Below are 8831 nucleotides of genomic sequence, written 5' to 3'. Positions count from 1 at the left end.
CACAAATCCTACTCTAGGTCGCTGCTGGATTAAGATTTGAGACAGTGAACGTCGCTGCTCATCACGAACTTGACAAGCAATAGCAATGCCCCAGTCTAGCCCACTTGCCAGAACTGAGCAAAAAAGGCGTGCGAACACCTCAATTTGCAACAAAATTATGTGATTTTTGAAAGCTCTTTACATCAGAATAATAGTGTAAAATATTTTAGTAATTTGGCCCAGTGTAATTATTTCTGGACTGATACTAAAAAGACAAAAGCTCCAACTTGTCATTCATATGCTAATAAATACATTTCTTCAATAATATCTTGTTTTAACTTTTCAACATTCTTGCATGGCTATTATATCCAAAATTCACCATCAGAATATTAGGCATCACCAAAATACATAAATATCATAAATTTCTCAGACTAAGGCCAGTTTCACACGTCAGTGAAAAACTGACGTTTTTCACTGGCGTGTAAAACACGCACATGTCCCTGCGTGTGCCGTGAATCACAGCACACGTGGGTTGTCTAAGTGCAATCCGGGCTCCGTTATCCGTGGCCCGTGATTGCACTTAGAGATTCACTCACCTGCGCCCGCTCCCGCTGTCCATGGTGCTGAATCCTCCCGCGGTGCAGCATCCGGCCGGCGGTGACCCCTGCAGCAGCTGCTTCCGGGTCGGCTGTGTCGCGCATAATGAATATGCGCGACAGTAATCAGCCGGCTTAGAAGCAGCAGGGAGAACGGGCTGCAGAGGACATCGCTGGACGCCGGGTGAGTTAAAATGATTATTATTTTAAATGCACGTTTTTTTCTGGCACGTGTTTCACGGACCACACCACTGCGTGGTCCGTGGAACATCAGTGGTGCCAGAAAAAAATGGACATGTCTCCGTGCAGCAATCACGCACACGCGGGTACGCTGCACGGAGACACGTGCAGTGAAAAATCACTGACGTGTGAGCAGACCCATTCATTATAATGGGTCTGCGTATGTCAGTGATTCTGGTACGTTTAAAAAAAAAAAAACACAAACGTCCCAGAATCACTGACGTGTGAAAGGGGCCTAACAGGAGTATCCCACTGAGAAAAACAATGTGAACACTAAAATCAACATAAAAATTATAAAAATGATGTCTCCAGTGTAGGGGGACATGCAGCAGAAGCCACATACAACACTCAAAATGATACTAGAAATAAAATATACACTACTCAAAATAATAAAAGGGAACACTAAATTACCACATCCTAGATCTTAATGAATGAAATATTTCAGTTGCAAAAATGTATTACATAGTGGAATGCATTGAGAACAATAACACATAAATATGATTTTGGAGGTCTTGTTTTGGAATGATACTCTAAATCAAAAGTGAAAAAATCAAATTACAGGCTGATCCAACTCCGTGGAAATGCCTCAAGACACAGGAATAAGGCTCAATACAGCATGTGGCCTCCAAGTGCTTGTATGAACTCCCTGACAATGCGTGGACAGGTTTCTAATGAGGTGGAGAATGTTCTCCTGATGTATCTCCTCCCAGACCTGAATTAAAGCATCAGTCCACTCTTGGACAGTCTGTGGTGCAATGTGGCATTGATGGATAGTACGAGACATGATGTCCAAGATGCACTAGATTGGATTCAGGTCTGAGAAATGGGCAGGCCAGTCCATAGCATCGATGTCTTCATCATGCAGGAATTGCTGACACATTTGAGCCATAAGGATTAGCATTGACATTCATCAGAAGGAACCCAGGGCCCACAGTTGCTGCATTTGGTCTCACAATGGGTCTGACGATCTCATCCCGGCACCCAATAGCATTCAGGGTACCACTGGCTAGTACATGGAGGGCTGTGCGGTCCTCCAAAGAAATTTCTCCCAACACCATTACTGATCCACTGCCAAACCAGTCATGCTGGAGGATGTTGCCGGCAGCTCAACGTTCTCCACAGCTTCTCCAGACTCTCATGTCTGTCACATGTGGTCAGTGTGAACCTGCTCTCATCCGTGAGCAACACAGGGCGCCAATGTTGAATTTGCCAATCTTTGTGTTCGCTGGCAAATGCCAATCGACCTGCACGGTGTTGGGACCGCACACCACCCTCAGAGTTTGTTTCTGACAGTTTGAACAGGCACATTGATATTAGTGGCCTGCTTGGAGGTCATTTTGCATGGCTTTGGTACTGCTCCTCCTGTTATTCTTTACACAAAGGAGGAGGTAGCGGTCCTGATGTTAGTTTGTTGCCCTCCCACGGCCCCCTCCACATCCCCTGGTGTACTGGCCTGTCTCATGGCATCTGCTCCATACTCTGGACACTGTGGTGACACACTGCTAACCTTCTTGCCACAGCTTGCATTGATGTGGCATCCTGGATGAGCTGCACTACCTGAGCAAATTCTGTGGGTTGCAAAATGCATAAGTGACCAAAACAGCCAAAAAGGATGGATAACAGAGAAATGGTTTGTGGTCACCACCTGCAGATCCACTCCATAATAGTTGGTGTCATACTAATTGCCGATCATTTCTACCTGTTGTCTGTTCCATTTCCACAACAGGTGGAGAAATTGATTCACAATCAGTTTTGCTTCTTAATAGGACAGGTTGATTTCACAGAAGTGTGATCGACTGAGTTACATTATGTTGTTTAACCCCTTCAGCCCCCAGCCTGTTTTTACCTTAAAGATCAGGCCATTTTTTGCAATTTTGACCAGTGTCACTTTAATTAGGTTATTAACTCAGAATCGCCAGGATCCGTTGAAGCGTTCCATATTGTTTTTTCGTGACATATTGTACTTCATGTCAGTGGTAAATTTAGGACGATATGTTTTGCGTTTGTGAACATTTTGGAAGTTCAGCGAAAATTTTGAAATTTTCAAAATATGAAATTTTACGCCCATAAATCTGAGAGCTAGGTCACACAAAAAAGTTACTAAATAACATTTCCCACATGTCTCCTTTACACCAGCACAAATTTCTAAACAAATTTTTTTTCGTTAGGAAGTTAGAAGGGGGGGGTCAAAATTAATCAGCAATTTCTTATTTTTCCCAAAAAATGTTTTAAAAATAAAATTTTTAGGGCCCACATCACATTTGGAGTGATTTGAGAGGCCTAGGTGAGAGAAAACACCCAAAAGTGACCCCATTCTAAAATCTGCACCCCTCACTCTACTCAAAACCACATCCAAAAAGTTTATTAACCCTTTAGGAGCTTCACAGCAACCAAAGCAATGTGGAAGGAAAAAATGAAAAATTTAATTTTTTTTTTACTTTTTACACAAAAATGTTACTTACTTTAAAATTTAGAATTTTCACAAGGGTATCAGGAAAAAATGAATCACAATATTAATTGTGCAATTTCTCCTGAGTACAACAATATCTCATATGTGGTGGAAATCAATTGTTTGGGCGCACGGCAGAGCTCGGAAGGGAAATAGCATCATTTGAATTTTTGAAAGCAAAATTGTCTGGAATCATAAGTGGATGCGATGTTGCATTTGTAGACCCCCTAAACAATGGAGCTCCCCCACAAGTGACCCCATTTTGGAAACTAGACCCCCCATGGCATAAATCTAGATGGGTAATGAGCACTTTGAACCCTCACATGCTTCATACATTGAGCCATAACAAAATAACAAAACCGTACCTTTTTTTTTTCCACAAAAATGTTACTTTAGGCTCATTTTTTTTAATTTTTACAGGGGTAACAGGATAAAATGGACCGCAAAATTTGTTGGGCAATTTCTTCTGAGCACGCAGATACCTCATATGTGGCAGAAAACCACTATTTGGGCGCACAGCAGAGCTCCAGAGGGAAGGAGCGTCATTTGACTTTTTAAATGGAAAATTGGCTGGAATGGTTAGCCGCACCATGTTGCATTTGGAGAGCCCCTGATGTGCCGAAACAGTGGAGCTCACCCACATGTGAGCCCATTTTGGAAACTAGACCCCCGCCTCTTCCCCCATACAAAAAAATATTAGTTTGGCGAAATAAAAAATACGATCAGGAAAAAAAAATAAAAAAAAATATATGAGCGCCTGCAACTGACACTAAAAGGTAAGTGCCACATGTGAGAGCGATGCACGAATCTTACACAGCCACACACTCCTGTCTGGGAGAGAGCGACCATGCCGGATGATGGGATGTGAGACTCTTGCATTGCTCTCATGTGTGGCACTGGGCTAGCCCTTACAATATTCAATAAAAAAAAAAAATAAAAAAAAAAACTGTAGTTGACAATTACTACAGTATAATTTTACTGGCCCTAAACTTAGTTTATATGTATTGCTTTCTTAGTTTACAGAAAAAAAAATAAAAAATCAGAACGCATGCACGCACGCACTGCAAAATGGGGGGGGTGGGAGGGACTAGATGGGATGGAAAAAAACATGGATGGAGGATGGGTGAGGTTGCGGCGGATGAAGGAGCGGCAGAGGATGGAAGAAAGCGCAACGGATGCATGAGCGGCGGAGGATGGGTGAGGGAGCGGAGGATGTAGGAGCGGCGGAGGATGGGGGGTGAGATTGAGGATAGCTACCTTAGAGGATGGATCTAGGCAGCAGGATCGCAGCAGATGGAGGAGGCATCAGATCCGGGAGGGGGAGAGGTGGGAGAGGGGGCAGAGGATTAAGGGGATGGGTGAGAGCAAGCAGCAGATCGGGGAGGGGGGGGGGCAGTGGCTGATGGCGAGTGTGGCGGCAGATGCAGGGGTGCAGCGGATGATGGAGAGCGCGGCGGCAGATGCAGGGGCGGAGTGGCAGATGGGGAGAGAGTGGGGCGGCAGATGCAGGGGCGGCCCAGCGGCGTCAGATGCAGGGGCGCAGCGGCGGATACGAGGGGGCAGCAGAAAGAGCAGCGGCGGTGCAGGGGCAAAGCAGAAGGAGGGCAGCGGATGATCTGGGGCTGTGACTCACAGATGGACACCCGCAGGGATCACTCTCCTCAGCTTCCACGGACAGAGAAGCCGAGGAGAGCGATCTCCTACAGATCACCGGTTCCAGATGCACGGTGCTTGGAGAGATCGGTCACAAGGCTGATCTCTCCAATCAGAGCTGGGGGCGGGTGCAGCAAAGGTCACCCAGCTCCAGCCAATGATCAGTGCTATATCTGCTTTGATCATGGCTTGATTTTAATGGCTGAAACATTAAACTGCATGTGATTGGCTGACAAACGCCGCTCAGCCAATCACAGCCTCCGTAGGTTGGGGAGGTGACACCACCCTCCTGAGGTCAGGTACAGGTCCTCTCCTTCCCGAATCTACAGTTTTTGAAAACAGATCGCGGTCACCGGGGCCGCGATTTTGCCATGACGGATATATCCGTCATGGGTCTTTAAAGGGAACCAACCATCAGGATTTTCGAGTATAAGCTGCAGCCGGTGCAGTACTGGCACTATCATGCACAGTGTGTACATACCATTGGGGGGCAGCTCGGGTGTTTAGGCAGTGAAATTCATCTTTATAAAGTTTGAAATTTCGTGCACTTTTTGATTGATGTGTGCACCTCTGCAGATAATGTCCGGGCGGGTTATGCAGGAGTTCCCCGCCCCCCCTCCAGCCTGTTCCTCCCTCTCTCATGATGTCCGGGCGGGTTATGCACGTGTTCCCCGCCCCCCCGCGCCGCCTGTTCCTCCCTCCCTCCGGCTGAATGTAAAATGCTAATCTTCAGAAACATGGCGCCGGAGTGGGCCTCTGCGCACAGCGCTTATCTCCGGCGCCATGTTTCTGAAGCCCGCATTACACAGCTTGGTGTCTGCAGACTGCAGAACAGCTGATCGGAGGACGCGATCAGCTGTAGCTATGATGACGTGCCGCCTCAGGACACCGGGCCAGGACAGCAGCCTGCCAGCGACATCGGGGGTCAGGTGAGGTAAGTTCACAATGGACTCACATGACCCCGTGACGGCAGTGCTGCGAGACCCGGTCACGGTAGTGATATCGGGTGGCACTGTCTTCACGGGGTCAGGTGAATGAAATTACTAGCACCTGTGATGTCATTGCCCCAGCAGGCACGCACACATTATACACACACATACACACACTATATATATATATATACACACACACACTGCTGTGTGTGCGCCCCTGCGTTGACCTGGGCTCACCTTCTCAGTTCCAGGTCACTGCAGGAAAGCACTCACAGCTGTGTGTGTGTATAATGTGTGTATGCGCGTGTGTATAATGTGTGTATGCGCGTGTGTATAATGTGTGTATGCGCGTGTGTATAATGTGTGTATGCGCGTGTGTGTGTGTGTGTGTGTGTGTGTGTGTGTGTGTGTGTGTGTGTGTGTGTGCGCGCGCGCGCGCGCGCGCGTGTATAATGTGTGCGCGCGCACGCGTGTATAATGTGTGCGCGCGCACGCGTGTATAATGTGTGCGCGCGCACGCGTGTATAATGTGTGCGCGCGCACGCGTGTATAATGTGTGCGCGCGCACGCGTGTATAATGTGTGCGCGCGCACGCGTGTATAATGTGTGCGCGCGCACGCGTGTATAATGTGTGCGCGCGCACGCGTGTATAATGTGTGCGCGCGCACGCGTGTATAATGTGTGCGCGCGCACGCGTGTATAATGTGTGCGCGCGCACGCGTGTATAATGTGTGCGCGCGCACGCGTGTATAATGTGTGCGCGCGCACGCGTGTATAATGTGTGCGCGCGCACGCGTGTATAATGTGTGCGCGCGCACGCGTGTGTGTGTGTATAGTGTGTGTGTGTGTGTGGTGTATAGTGTGTGTGTGTGTGTATAGTGTGTGTGTTGTATAGTGTATAGTGTGTGTGTGGTGTATAGTGTGTGTGTGTAGTGTGTAGTGTGTGTATATAGTGTGTGTGTATATAGTGTGTGTGTGTGTGTATAGTGTGTGTGCGCGCGTGTGTGTATGGTGTGTGTGCGCGCGTGTGTATAATGTGTGTGCGCGCGTATAATATGTGTGTGTGTGTGTGTGTGTGCGCGCGCGCGCCACTCTGCTGGGGCAATGACGTCACAGGTGGAAGTGAGGGGCTGCTCTCACAATCAATGGGGGACTTTTAGTTCTGCATTAAAGGGGTGGTTCACCCATTTTTTTTTTTTCCCCCAATGATCAGATGATATTGGATCCGGATTGGACGGCGCAAGACCCTAACCCAGGATTACTGCGGAGGGGTGTTTATTTCAATAAAGATGGAGTCACTAATTGTGTTGTGTTTTATTTCTAATAAAAATATTTTTCTGTGTGTTGTGTATTTTTTTTTTTATCTATCATTACTAGAAATTCATGGTGGCCATGTCTAATATTGGCGTGACACCATGAATTTCGGGCTTAGGGCTAGCTGATAATATACAGCTAGCCCTAACTCCATTATTACCCGGCTAGCCACCCAGCATCAGGGCAGCTGGAAGAGTTGGATACAGCGCCAGAAGATGGCGCTTCTATGAAAGCGCCATTTTCTGGGGTGGCTGCGGACTGCAATTCGCAGTGGGGGTGCCCAGAAAGCTTGGGCACCCTTCACTGTGGATTCCAATCCCCAGCTGCCTAGTTGTACCCGGCTGGACACCAAAATTAGGCGAAGCTCACGTCATTTTTTTTTTAAATTATTTCATGAAATTCATGAAATAAAATAAAAAAAAAAGGGCTTCTCTATATTTTTGGTTCCCAGCCGGGTACAAATAGGCAGCTGGGGGTTGGGGGCAGCCCGTACCTGCCTGCTGTACCCGGCTAGCATACAAAAATATGGCGAAGCCCATGTCATTTTTTTTTTCTTTTTGGGTAAAAAACTGCATACAGTCCTGGATGGAGGATGCTGAGCCTTGTAGTCCCATGCATGACAAGTAACAGTGTGGATTTTGGCTAAGTTCACACACTGCGTCGTTTTATTTAAGCGGTGTTTTTGTGCGTTTTTTTGCGTCAAAAAACCCCAAAAAACCATACGTGGCAAACAGACGCGTTTTTACCGGGTTTTGGTGCGTTTTTTGCTCTGTGTTTTTATGCTTTTTTTTATCAGAGAAAGATTGTTGAAAGAAAAAAAAAATAAAAAAGGTCTGAAGTAATTTCCTTCTTCAATATGTTCTTCATTCTCCACTAGTGTATGCAGGAGAGCATACAGCTGCAGAACTACAGGGCTCAGCATGCTCTATCCAGGACTGTATGCTGGAGGGAGAGGCAGGGGGAGCAGAACTACAAGGCTCAGCATCCTCCATTCACTAGTGTATGCATGAGAGCAGACAGCAGCTGCAGAACTACAAGGCTCAGCATCCTCCATTCACTAGTGTATACAGGAGAGCAGACAGCAGCTGCAGAACTACAAGCCTCAGTATCCTCCATTCACTAGTGTAAGCAGGAGAGAAGACAGCAGCTGCAGAACTACAAGGCTCAGCATACTCCATCCCGGACTGTATGCAGTTTTTTGCCAAAAAAGAAAAAAAAAATGACGTGGGCTTCGCCATATTTTTGTATGCTAGCCGGGTACAGCAGGCAGGTACGGGCTGCCCCCAACCCCCAGCTGCCTATTTGTACCCAGCTGGGAACCAAAAATATAGAGAAGCCCTTTTTTTTTTTTTTTTAATTATTTCATGAATTTCATGAAATAATAAATAAAAAAATGACGTGAGCTTCGCCTAATTTTGGTGTCCAGCCGGGTACAACTAGGCAGCTGGGGATTGGAATCCACAGTGCAGGGTGCCCATGCTTTCTGGGCACCCCCACTGCGAATTGCAGTCCGCAGCCACCCCAGAAAATGGCGCTTTCATAGAAGCGCCATCTTCTGGCGCTGTATCCAACTCTTCCAGCTGCCCTGATGCCGGGTGGCTAGCCAGGTAATAATGGAGTTAGGGCTAGCTGTATATTATCAGCTAGCCCTAAGCCCGAAATTCATGG

The 8831-nt window shown here is 47.1% G+C and overlaps 1 protein-coding gene across 1 annotated transcript in view; it reads right to left on the bottom strand.

Annotated features, from left to right (window-relative positions):
- Positions 1 to 8831, bottom strand: part of LOC142303971 (scaffold attachment factor B2-like) — an 812977-nt gene that overhangs the window by 763444 nt on the left and 40702 nt on the right. The window lies entirely within an intron of this gene.

Source organism: Anomaloglossus baeobatrachus, chromosome 1 (genome assembly GCF_048569485.1).
Source record: "Anomaloglossus baeobatrachus isolate aAnoBae1 chromosome 1, aAnoBae1.hap1, whole genome shotgun sequence".
In the NCBI taxonomy this organism is placed as follows: domain Eukaryota; kingdom Metazoa; phylum Chordata; class Amphibia; order Anura; family Aromobatidae; genus Anomaloglossus; species Anomaloglossus baeobatrachus.
Note: the sequence above shows the minus strand (reverse complement) of the source record. Positions and strands in the feature narration are given on the sequence as shown.